The 14151-nt window shown below is 33.7% G+C and overlaps 1 long non-coding RNA gene across 1 annotated transcript in view; it reads left to right on the top strand.

Moving 5' to 3' along the window:
* The first annotated feature begins 1122 nt into the window (after positions 1-1122).
* Positions 1123-14151, top strand: part of LOC308503760 — a 965753-nt gene continuing 952724 nt past the window's right edge. Inside the window, exon 1 of the long non-coding RNA XR_013994239.1 lies at positions 1123-1200. This is a non-coding gene — a long non-coding RNA (uncharacterized lncRNA). The remainder of the gene's footprint in view (positions 1201-14151) is intronic.

Here is a 14151-nt window from a genome sequence, read left to right as displayed (position 1 = left end):
ATAGGCTGCTGACCTCTCATCCCTCAACCAATCTAAAGCAGAACTCTTATAGAAAAATATCACAAAAATGTTTTATTGTATTTTCAGAGACTTTTACCACAAAGCTAATGAAGCATATGTTTCTAAGCCCCTCACTTTCATGGGTCTGTTTCAAGACCTGTGCACATGTGGTGTGTGTGTGTGTTTGTGTGTGTGTGTGTGTGTGTGTGTGTGTGTGATAAAATTTATAGAAATAAACTAGTTTAAATACAGTTTCTTGGATCAGCTTTCTCTTTCCACTTCAGGTTCCTTTCTGTAATACTTCCTTTCTTGGCAGATGGTATTGGAATCACCAAGAGCAATTTTGGGATCTGATTAAGGTCGAGTTAGAGGTACATTTAGTTTGTGGAGAGTGAAATATATTTATGTAGTTCACAGTCACATTCATGTAGAGTAAGATTATTGGGAGCCATCCCAGTGTCGGAAAATTTCCCAGAAATAGTTTTCTGTCTGCAGAGCAGACTCAAAGGAAAAGATGAAAGTCACATGCTCAAATTGTCCAAAGCAACCCAGGAGCAGAAATTTTGGGTATTGTGGAAAATAATAGATTTGAAATTACAGAGCTAGAAGCTAGGCTGTAAAAGAAATTTTTTCTGAATTACAAATTATATACGTAAATAAATTAACATTTTTCCAAATTTGATAGCAATCCTGATAATTTATGTAACAATTCCAATAACAACTTGTAAAATAAAAGTTTTAAAAAGCTAAACTATACTAGCAGTAATTGAAAAATACAGAGAATGACAGAATTATCTATTTTCTGTAGTACATTATATTATAAATGTTTTGTTATGTGAAGAGTTGATAAAAAATAAACTAAAAAAATAAGAAAATAGTATTATAGAATATTTTTCTGGATTTTATCATATTTGTGGTATTATTCACCACAAAATTTGTTATGAAAGCTTTTTTTCAATAACCTAAACATTCATTTTCAAGCCTATTTTATATTCATTATTACTTTATTCTTTTTCGTAAAGAGTTCCAAATCCCTAAAACTGCTTAACTTTTAAGTTCTGCAAACCAGGATTGATCTATATTATAAGGTAATGTTTCTTTTTGTTTTTTTGTTTTGTTTTTAGCCTTTAAACAGTCACGACATTCAACTATGGATCTGTTTACTCTCTATTCCTGGTCTGCTACACATCTGTAACTCAGGTATTTCTTTTTTTTTTTTTTTTTACATGTACAATGTCCAAGTTGTCTGTTTCCTCCTTTCCTTTCTTTTTGCACACAATAGTTCTATTAACAATAATACTACGTACATATTTGTCAGTTTGTTATTTTGATTTTTAATTTCTGAATCATATGCCCCGCCCTCACAATTCTACCTGCTAAGAAATGTTCACATCTCTACTTTTTCTTTTCCCATTCATTACCTCATGCCCATGTCTCATTTGCTTGCGTCTGGACGATTTCAACAATCTATAAATGAAACTCTTTTCATTTATTTTTTTGTTTGTTTCCAGTTTGATTCTGATCACATCACTTTTCTGTGCAAAATCCTTCTGTGATTTCAAATTGCCTACTAGTTACTGTCAACATCCTTTAATGTGGCAAGTCAAACTTTATACAAATTTAAATTTCCCCATGATTCCTGAGTCCATGTCCATTAACCCTCCTTTTTTACCCCCTTCAGGGGACTTGCTGTTTCTCAGTAAAGCCTGAGTTCTCTCAGGCTCTTTACTGTGTTCTATTTTTTTTCCATTTGCACATGTCCTACTTCACCTACACTCCTAGATATTACAGTGGCTCTTCTTTCACAAATATCTCTATGTACTACTCCCTCTATTATTCACACCCCAGTGTTATAAAATGATTTGTTCTCCACTCAGTTCCCATAGTGTTTGTCCTGACCTTCGCCTATAGAACTTAGCATGTTTTACTGTTTATTATTATTTTTTACATTCACAGTTCATTTCTCATTTTGGAATTTTAATTTCTCTGTAGTATGGTTTGTAATAATAGCATTACCCAGCTTTGTACTAATTGTAAATATCTAGGAATTGTTTTAAGAAGGAATTCATACTACTTCTTAATCAACTGGATATATACTCTATAACAATTTAGTTTGGAAAGTAGCAAAAAATAGTATATTGTTTAGATCCCGTAGGAAGTGGCTTCCCCCACCCCTCCAGCTTTATTGAGTTATAACTGACAAATAAATATTGGACTTTCCGCTCAGCTTTATTGATGTAAAATTGATAAATATTATGTATATTAGGATGTAAAATATGATAATTTAATATATGAAAACATTGTGAAATGATTACCATTATTAAGCTAATTAACACATCCATCACCTCACATAGTTGCCATTTTTTTATGCGGTGAAAATACTTAATATCTAATGTCTTAGCAAATTTCAAGTATGTAATACAGTATTATTAATTATTATTACTCTGCTATACATTAGATTCCTGAATTTATTCATCTTACAATTGAAAACTGCTGCCCTTGACTATCATCTCCCTATCCCCCACTCCTCCTCCACATGTATGCAGTCCCTGGCAACTGTTCTATTGTCTGCTTCTATGAGTTTCACTTTTTTAGATTCCATGTATCAGTGAGATCATGCAATATTTGCCGTTCTGTGTCTGGCTTATTTCACTTAGCATATGTCTTCCAGATCCATCCATGTTGTTCTAAATGGCAGGATTTTATTCTCTTTTAAGGCTGAAAACTGTTCAAATTATATATAAATATATTTCATATTTTCTTTATTCATTCATCTGTTGACAGATACTTATGTTGTTTTTATATCTTGGCTAATGCGACAAGTACTTAAATGAAGACGAGAGTGCAGATACCAGTTTAGAGACACTGATTTCATTTCTTTTGGGTATATATCTGGAAGTGACATTGTTAGCTCATATGAAAATTATAAGACGATGAAAGAAATTGAGAAAGACACACATACATAGAAATTATCCTGTGTTCCTGGATTGGGAGAGTTGATATTGTTTAAATGCCCATGTAACCCTAAGCAGTATACAGATTCAATGCAATCCCAGTCAAAACCCTAAAGACATTTTTCACAGAAATAGAAAAAAGAAACAATCCTAAAATTTGTATGGAACCACAAAAGGCTCAATAGCCAATGCAATCTTGAGAAAAAAAACAAAACTTGAGGAATCACACTTCCTGCTTTCAAACCTATAGTAATAAAGACAGTAGACTAGTGGCATAAAAACAGAAACATTGATGAGTAGAACAAATAGAGAACCCAGAAATAAACCCATATGCAGTCAACTAATCTTTGACACGGATGCCAAGAATACACAATGTGGAAAAGATAATTTCTTTAATAAACGTGTTGGGAAAATGAATATCTACATGCCAAAGCATGAAATCAGACCCTCATCTTATACCACGCCAAAAGAAGGACTCAAAATGGATGAGACTTAAATGTAAAACCTGAGACTGTAAAACTTTTAGAAGAAAAATATCATGGAAATTTTTCTTGATATGGATCTTGGCAATCATTATTATTGTTATTTTGGTTATGACACCAAAAGAACAGGCAACGGAAACAAACAAGTAGGACTACCTCCAACTGAAAAGCCTCTGTACAGCAAAGAAAACTATCAACAAAATGAAAATGCAACCTACGGGATGAGATAAAATATTTTCAAACTATGTGTCTGATAAGGGGTTCATATTCAGAATATATATGGAACTTCTACAACGCAATAACTAACTAACTAACTAACTAACTAACTAACTAAATAAATAAATAAATGACCTAATTAAAAACGGGAAAGGACTTGATTTTTCCAAAGAAGGCATACAATTGGCCAACAGGTATATGAAAAGGTGCTTAACATCACTAATCACCAGGGAAATACAAATCAAAACTATAATTAGATATCACCTCATATGTGTTAGGGTAGCCAGTATCAAAAAGGAAAGAAATAACAAGTATTGGTGACATTGTAGAGAAAAGGGAGCCTTTGTATACTATTGGTGGGAATGTAAACTGGTATCGCCTCCAAGAGTCCTTTGTAATTTCTAACTTTATATATGGAAGGTTTAGAGATTTATCCAATATCAAATAAATAGTAAAAGTCAGAGAAAGGCCAAAATTCTCCATCTTATGGAATAAAATCCAAAGTTTTTGTCTATTTTACCAGAACTGCTCTTTTCATCAGAATTCTCTATGTGCCATTTTTATGTAAAATGATTCTGCTTTTCTGCCTTTTTTCTTCATTTCTTCCTTCTTTCTTTCTTTTCTCTAATTATGTATGCAATTCATTATAGTTTACAAAATATTCTTACATTCAGTATAGTTAATCCTCATGGTGACCCTCTGTGAGGAAATTTTATGCTGAAGAAACTCTGTCTTCCTGATTTTAGATAACCTGAGCAAAATCACACTGGTAAGAATTGTTGTCATGTCTTCTTGGATCTGGATCTCTTAACTTCAGATAGTATGCTGTTCCTACCAAATTCTTTGTCAATTTCAAGACCTTACTAAGGTACAAGAAATAACTCTATTATTCCTTTTTTCAGTAAGTATTTATGGTCTACCTTAAACGTGATGCTGTGATGAATGTGTAGTTTACATAAATATATATGTTGCTTCACAGACATGAAAGATTTTTGTTTTTTGGTTTTGTAAATGGAAGTGAGATTTAAAAAAATAATTTTAAAATATAGACTAAAAAGGGGGAGTTAGTTTCTGATGAAATATTGAAATATAATTCAATAATAATGTGAACATATATACCAGACATATATGTTTGATATTTAAAATTTAAATTTGAAAAGCCCTGACAAAACGGATAAAACAATTTCAAATTTGAAAGCCTAGACAAAAATTGATAAGTTCTCAAAAATATATAAAATGCTAAAACTTTCATAAGTACAAATTTAAAATTTAAGTGAACGATAGCCATTAAAAACTTTGGAAATGTTATGAGGCATCTAACGGATGCTTAAAGGAAAATAAAAGACACTTCCGTAACATCACATGAGTGTTCTCAGAAAACCTTTTAAAGAGATAATTTTACACAGTGTTTCATATTATAAAAGTTAAGGAAAGTTCATTATTTTTTTCATGAGGCTAGTATGAGCTTGGTTCCAAAGTAGGATAAAAGCAGGAAAAAAAAAAAAAAGGAAAAGTATGGCCTCATTTCATTTAAGTATTATTCTATTACATCTTTGTGTAAAAAAAATAATAATAATGTTTTTCCCCAGAAATGCAATATTTTTTTAATATCACAAAATCTATCAACATGATTAACCATTTTAATTAACTAAAAAGAGAAAAATCACATGAAGATCCCAATAAATGTAGCAAAAGTATTTGATCAAGTTTATTGCCTATTTATATAGAAAAGGCTTTTACTGCTAATAATAGAATATAGCTTCCTAACTGAATCAAGGTTACATATCAAAACATGCAGTAAATATCAAATGCAATGGGCAAACTTTGACTTATTCCCTTTATTACTGAGAGAAGCTTGCAATCACTGCCACCAGAAGTTTTTATTAGTGTAGTAAGAAAAGGTATAAAAGGCATAAAGATGTGTAGTAGAGACAAAACTTCCATTGCAAACAGTATCATCTTTAAAAAGTCAAACAGAATCTATTTATAAACCATTAACTCCAATAAAAGAATTAAGCAAGATGTTCAAATGCAAGATACTGAACAATCAAAATGTTACTCCTCACCAGATATAAACAGTTTAAAACAAGAATGTGGGGTGGGGGGGGGCGGCGGGGGGAAGGACACTGCTCATAATAACCACAAAACTAAGTTATCTAAGAATTATCCTGGCAAAGACTGTATATTTGGAATAATAATTAGGTGGAGATAATCTAGGCATCTTGCCTGAAGGAAATGGATAAGTATGGAAGAAGTTTATTGTGTAATTATATGATGGAAATGAGAAACAATGAATTAGAGAGACAAAGGGTAACACAGTGTTAGGACAAACATAAGTAATAGAGTGAGATGTATAGCAAAATGCTCTTTCTGTAATGAAAAGAAATCTAAAAATAAAATTATCCAAAAACATGTATTAAATGTATTAGTAGTTACCTATGTTGGAGATGATAGAAATGGGAGTGAATATCAGAGATGATAGGAAAAGAGACAAACCAAGAAACTATAAAAATAATAATTAGGCAATCGTGTGTAAATGAGTCGTGATAGAGGGCTATAAGTTGAGTTTCATGATTAACTCAATTCATTGCATGTGAATTAAAACAAAAATTCCTAAAAAATAATTCCTCTCAATGTTTAATGATTAGAACTCAAGTAACATCACAGCTCATCAAATACACCATCTTCTTATTTAACAGACAAGAGGATTTAACCTAAGAGGGATTCAATCAATTGTCAAGGTCATGCATCATTAATGATTGGTCTTCCATTTCCCAGTTGTGCTCTCTTTTCTGCACTGTGTGATCTTTCTGCTTGAGAAAGTCCTGTTTTTCTACACTCTTCCCATGAAAGTTTCATCCCTTGGTGCCCCCAATGAACTTACACATTTACATTTTCAACTTCATTAAATAAAATGCCATCCACTTGAGGTGGATTACTGACTTAGCTGACTGATTCTTTCATTGCACTGCAGAGGATTCAGTTAAAAAGTGTGATTTAAAACAAAACAAAAAAAAAGTCTGAAACAAAACAAATGCATTAATAAGTCTGTAAAGAATCAGTTATCTAATGCAAACAACTCTTTTAATTACTTGATTTGGAACAATTAAAATTTTGAAAGTGAGTTATCTTTTTCTGAATTGAGCCTCTCATGGTGAAGAGTTTTTAGTCTGTGCAGGCTCTTTGCAGCTAAAGCTCACCTGCCTTTGAGTTAAATTAATTTTTAATACTCTAAGTGTCTTGAGGCCAGTATTTGGAGTGCCATCTCACCTTGTTATCCATAACAGCTTCTGAGCCATAATTCTCTACCTTCTATAAACAAAACAAAACAAACGTATTAATGACTTACTGATTCAGTAGAGGCTATTACTATTAATTTTAATAGGAGCTACTGTTTATTTAGCACTTAGGCTGTGTTAGGCATTTTAACATATGTTACATGTATTCAAAATAACCATTGGACAGATGAGAAAAATGAGCCTCAGGATAGTTGAGTAATTTGCCCATCATCAGATAAATTAATGATGGACTAGAACTTCAACCCAAACCCAAAGCTTTATCCTACACAACAATGTACTGTGTATTCTACTATCGATCAGAGACATTGCAGATGCATATAAAACATGTCTGGCTTTTCCTGATGCATCCCTCGAAGTTCAGTCTTTAGATATGAAGACTCAGTTTGAAATATAACTGAATTCATCTATGAGGGAATTAAATACAATGCCATTCTGCCACTTTTGCAAAGTAACCAAAACTGGTGTACGCAGAGTTGCTGATCTCTGTAAAATGATGTCCTGATGTTTCTAGCACCAGTGGGATAATACAAGATATTCAAAAGGCAATAATAATGATTAAAAAGGTACCAGGCAACCCCTTATGAGTCCCAAGGGATGACATTTATCTAAGAGAATATGAAGCGACATAAACTTAAGGTCAAAGCTGAAGTATTCAAACCAGAGGGATACATTGTGTGTGTGTGTGTGTGTGTGTGTGTGTGTGTGTGTGTGTGAGAGAGAGAGAGAGAGAGAGAGAGAGAGAGAGAGAGACAGAGAGAGACAGAGAGAGACAGAGAGAGACAGAGAGAGACAGAGACAGAGAGAGAGAGAGAGAGAGCGCTGTTTCCCCTGCAAGCAGAGATCCATCAATCAGAAAAATAAATCAACATTTTATGAAGAGGGAATACTGCACAGTGACTGGCATTCACCTGGGTGCTTTACACATGTCATTCAACTTCTTATAATTGGTGTTGGTAAAGGCCATTGAAATAAGTCGCTGCAATGAGAAACTGTTTTCACTGTTTAGAGGACAAAAAGTACTATATATATATATATATATATATATAAAGCTATTTTAATTTGCCAAAAACCTTCTCTAGGTGAAGACTGAACTTTCAATAAATAGTGAATTTAAAAATTTGCTAACCAAATGTTGACCTTACAAAAGACCAAATTATAGTATAACATGATATATTTAGTGCTATAAATCTTCATATTTGTAATTATAACACTTCAAAATGTAAAGATGGGAATTTTTGATGTAGTATTATACTTTTAAAACCTAACAGAGCTAAAACAGAGAAAGGCAGAATTCTTATGTCACTAGCTTTGGGACAGATACTTGATTTCTCTGACACTCATTTATCTAAAAACAGGCATTGTAATAATTTTTCTCCTTAATTCACAAACTTTTGGGTACACTGAAGTAAAATAATGTATTTAGATATATATCTATATCTATATCTATATCTATATCTATATCTATATCTATATCTATCTATCTATCTATCTATCTATCGATCTATCTATATATATATATATAGACAGACATGAACTTTGCATTCTGGTTCAGTAACAATTTAATTGTTAGACCATAGGGATTTTTTTAAATTTCTCTGAACCTCAGTTTTCTGAGCAGTAAAATGGTATAATAAATAATACTTTTTATTTTCATATATTTAATTGTGCATCTTAAATAAAGCAGTGCATGTAAACTTTTACAGTTGTGTTTTAATGTTACCCTCTGTGGTCATTGGAAGTATCACGAATGCTAAGATGACGTGATAAAGAGTGAATAGAAAGAACAGAAAATAACTCTGACAAAATATTTAAATAGAACAAAACTTTAAAAAATATACAGATTCGATGTAATCCCCATAATAATCCCAATGGCATTTTTATTTATTTATATTTTCCCAGTGGCATTTTTAAAGAAATAGAACAAAAAAAAATCATCAGATTTGTATGGAACCTCAAAAGACCCCGAATCGCCAAAGTAATCCTGAGAAAAAAGAGCAAGGCAGAGGTATCACACTCCCTGACTTCAGTTTATATGCCAAAGTGACAATAATCAAGATAGCATGGTACTGACGGAAAAGCAGACAAACAGACCAATGGGACAGAATTGAGAACCCTGAAATAAACCTTAATATACATGGGCAAATAATTTTTGAAAAAGGAGCCAAAAAAAAATACCACGGGGGAAAGAAAGCCTTTTCAATACATAGTGCTGGGAAAATTGGAAAAGCACATACAGAAGAATGAAATTAGACTTCTCTTTCTCACTATACACCAAAATTAGCTCAAAATGTTTCTAAGACCTAAATATAAGACCTGATATGATAAAATGCATAGAAGAAAACATATAAGTACTAAACTTACGGACCTTAGTCTTAGAGAAAATTTTATGAATTTGACCTCAAAGACAAGGGAAGTAAAAGCAAAAATAAATGAATGTGACTATATCACACTATACAGCTTCTGAACAGCAAAAAAGTCATCAACAAAACAAAAAGACAGCTAACCGAATGGGAGAAGATATTTGCAAAAACCTTCAATAAGGATCTAATATCCAAAATACGTAAAGGACTCATACAACTCAACAACAGAAAAATAATCCAGTTAAAAAAAAGGCAGGGGCAGCCGGATGGCTCAGTTAGTTAGAGCACGAGCTCTCAACAACAAGGTTGCCAGTTCAATTCCTGCATGGGGTAGTGGGCTAAGCCCCCTGCAACTAAAGACTGGAAACAGCAACTGGACTGGGAGCTGAGCTGTGCCTGCCACAACTAGATTGAAGGAGAACGATTTGGAGCTGATGGGCCCTGGAGAAACATACTGTTTCCCAATATTCCCCAATTAAAAAAAAAAAAAAAAGGGCAGAGGACCTGAACAGACACTTCTTCCAAGAAGACAAACAAACGACCAACATAAAAATGAAAAGGTGCTCAACTTCACTAGCTATTAGGGGAATGCAAACCAAAACAATGAGATACCACTGCACACCTATTAGAATGGCTATTATCAACAAAACAAGTCATAACAAGTCTTGGAGAAGCTGTGGGGAAAAGGAAACCTTCATATACTGCGGGTGGGAATACAAATTGGCACAGCCACTATGGACAACAGCATGGGGGTTCCTTGAAATATAAGAATTACCATATGACCCAGCAATCTCTCTCCTGGGTATCTACCCCAAAAGCCTAAAAACATTTATCCATAAAGATATATGTGCTCCAGTGTTCATTGCAGCATCATTCACAATGGCCAAGACATAGAAAGAACTACGGTGTCCTTCCACAGATGATTGGATAAAGATGAGATGTGGTGCCTATATACAATAGAATATTACTCTGCCATAAGCAAATATGAAATACTGCCATTTGCATCAACATGGATGGATCTTGAGTTTATTAGCTAAGTGATGTAAGTCAGACAGAAAAAGTCAAGAAGAATATAATTTTACTCATTTAGGATATAAAACTGAAAGCAACAAATGAATAAGACAAAATGACAACCAAAAACTCATAGACACAGACAACAGTTTAATAGTTACCAGAGTGTAAGAGGGTAAGGGGAATGGTAGAAAAGGATAAAGAGGGTCAAAATATGGTGATGGAAGGAGATGTGACTTTTGGTGGTGAGCACACCATATAATATATAGATGATATAGAATTGTACACTTGAAACCTATATAAATTTATTAACCCAAGTCACCCCAACAAATGTAATTTAAAATAATCCCCTTACATATAAAGTATAAAAAAAATAATTTTGTGTAAGATTGACAACATCGTTTTTTTCATTTTCTTTCTTTCTTTTCTTTTTTTTTTTTTTTTGAAACACATCATGGCCTAGTGATAGAAGCTTTATGAAGTAGAATGTGTGGTGTAAGTAATAATGATACAATAGGCTATCCTGACTGAGCTTGAAGCAAAATTCTTTTAAGCTGGCATGTGGATTTTGACCTTGGCTAACCACCCCTCTAATAGTCAAATAATATTCTATAAAGTTAACTATTATCAAAATTTAAGGGGTACTTGAATGGGTTCTAGGTGGCTCATGGGAAAGTGTCTAAATGTGTAGTTCAGGTATGTACTGCTAAGTCTGACAGATTGTGGAGTTGATGAGATGTGGGAAGGCTAAAGGCCTACTGAAGAAAATCACCTCATGAAAGGTAGACATTCATGGTGAATTGCATGGCCCAAGTACTAGGATCCCTGAGTCAGAGAGAAAAAATACTAGGATCCCTGAGTCATAGACAAAAAATGGACAGTTTTTCCATCTGAACACTCCTCTGCCACCCTCTCCACTGAGGAATAACTGAAGGCCCAAGACTGAAAGGCTATAGATTCAGCAAAATCACCAGGGACCCTTGAAGCGTTGATTTGAATTGAGAGTAGACACGGAAGAGATTTGACATTGCCCACCTGTAGGGAATAGATGAGGGTAGTGTGGTACTCTCTGCCTCTGGGGGCTCCCTACAGGTAGCGTGATTTTAGGTATCAGTTTGCTCAGGACAGGCTCAGTTTTCATCTTTTCATACTGTCTCATCTGGTAAGAGCTCCATTTCACTGTCAGAAATATCCAGGTTTGGCTAATATATCACTGTGACTATGCCAAAAGTCAACCTATGTGACTCAGCATGTATAAACTAATAGCGTTTAAGGAACACTGAGGTATAAATATTTTTGTGTGTGTGTTTGGGAATCTCAGAAATAGTTGAATAAAGGGACCTACTGAAAATGCAGGGCTTCCTGTTGATCAGAAGGTTTGGGTTTGGTGCATGAGATTAGGGCAGTTACTATAAACGTGATTCATAAACAGCCAGGTGAAAACTGGCACGTCTAAATTACAAATGCTGTAGATATTCAGAGAGAAAAAATAATTCAGTGTGGAATCTCATTGTCAAGACAAGCTTTACACAAGGTGGGGCAAAGCCTAAGTTACTTGGGCAGACTTAAGAGAGGAATAGTGAGGAGGGAGTGAGTAAAGAAGATAATTCTATTTGAATATGAAATAGAAAATGATCTCTGAGTCTAAATCTCTAGTAACCATTTCTTATTCTAGTTTAGTATCAGAACCCTTAAAAATGTGGGAAACCAAGAGTTGATTTCATGTAGTATGGATCTTCCTGAGCTCTACTTTATTCCATTCAGTCCTGAGTAAATTATTATATTTGATTTACTAATAAATGAAAAATATCATTCCTTAAGAAACATAGTTTCTCTCGATGACAAAATCTTCCATGCTTTGTGGTTCAGGATATACCGAAGGGGATTAGGAAAAATTTTCATTAATTGAGTGGAGTCCAATTTAGGTTTTCGTCATAGCTCCAGTCTATTCTCTGTGTGGTCTTTAACATTTATTCAGTATCTCTCCACACTGATTTCTCTGTCTGCACCTCTGAGCAAATAATGTGCGAGGAATAAATCACATGTATTTATAACAATTAACACTGTGATAGCATATAGTAACCACTCAATAAATGGGTCAGAACACGTTCCCATTATACTGATTAATATAAACTCACAATAAATTTGGATTTTTTTTTACCTTGTTACCCTACATACATTCAAAAGGAAAAGAAAATAATGTTCGATCACCTTGTGACTCAGTGTCTGTCGACTATTAAAGAGTGAAATATCACCAAGTCCCCAGGGCTAGATGAAAGAGTCACTGAGATTTAAAGCTCTAACTGATGCAGTTTGAGATTTCAGTGCCAGGTGGATTGTCCATTACTAACATTTTGGGAAGCATTCATATAGACAACGATGGATTCTTTATTTGTAAGAACTTTAAAATGTTAAACGACTTAATGGTTTTTAGCAGGACTGGCTATTTCTTTAATATAAACGTGAGCACGGAAAAAATAAAAAGCCCGGTTGATAAAGATAATGGGGAAAGAAATGTTCCAGTGCCAACTATTTACCTTGAAAAGGTAGTCAGAGTGATGACTTAAATGAAAGTGCGCCTTAGGATGTGGTTATACTATCCTCAATCCACCATTTGAGGCAGGTCCATTTGCTGTTGGAAGAAAGCAGCATTTTTCAATAAACCTTACCTTCAACTTGTATCAGTTTACAATTTACAAAGCATATTATTCCCTTGATCCTCTCCATAGTCCTCTTGGTAGGAACTCACAATAACAGGCCCCTTTTTACAGATGAGAAAACTAATCCAATAGTGAAATTAAATTACGGTGTACAATTTATATGACCCTAAAACCCTGAGCGACAAGTATTAATAATAATACCAATATTATTGTTTTGAGAAATTCTTCAAATTAAGTAACATATGCCTGATGTATGATCAATACCTGTTTTTTCCTACTTTTCCACGTAATGAAATGCTGAATTTCAAGCATCAAAAATATACTTGAAGGAGTCACAATTTGAATAAGTTATTATCCTGGAATTTTTCAAATAGATTTTAAAATGCCTTCTATGATCCCTGCATAAGGACAACCCTATTATAACAGAATCCTTGGTAAATTTCTGTTTAAATGGGATTTTCTTCTGAAAGAGGCCTGCTTTTGCGTCCTTTGCATGGGTGATAACACTGTCTTTCCAGGAGTGTTTTTTCATTGAACTGAAATGGCTCTTGGGTATAATTAAGAGAGTATTGGATTTAGAAAGAGAGATCTAGTCCCTAATACTGAATCTATCGGCGGCTTAATTTGTGCTTTAGGGAGAAGCTCCGACGCTGCAGTACTCAGCTTTTGCCTGTGGGTGCCCACCTTTGCGTCAACAGAAACCCAATTAGAATGTTTTGTTCAGGCTAGTGAGGAGTATGGAGAAAGTAGCCCTGAAAGACAGAAGAGCTTTAACCTTGAGTTCTGATGCAAAAGTTGAATAAGACAGGATAAAATAGCCAACAATTTTGAAGTAGTGTGCTGATACCTACCATTTTGTATAGTTTTTATACTTACTATTTGTCATACATTTTTAGGAAAGACTAGAATTTTCTTTGATCTACTGGGGTATCAGATTACAATTCCTTCCCTGCTATTCAATTATTCTATGTGGTTGGGTAAATCAGTTCACTAATCGTGGACACAAATTCTCAATCTGAAATATTAATCACCAAAGACAATTTTATATCTGTACCTAAAACTTCCAAGAACTATGCCTTTCTCATAGAAAGTCCTCAGTAAGTTTCTGTGTGAATAAAACAATCAGTGAGTTAAAGCTTGTACTGATTAATTAATGGATGAAGAGATGA

The sequence above is a fragment of the Rhinolophus hipposideros genome, assembly GCF_964194185.1.
Source record: "Rhinolophus hipposideros genome assembly, chromosome: 10".
Taxonomy (NCBI): Eukaryota; Metazoa; Chordata; class Mammalia; order Chiroptera; family Rhinolophidae; genus Rhinolophus; species Rhinolophus hipposideros.
This window is presented reverse-complemented; position numbering and strand designations above follow the sequence as displayed.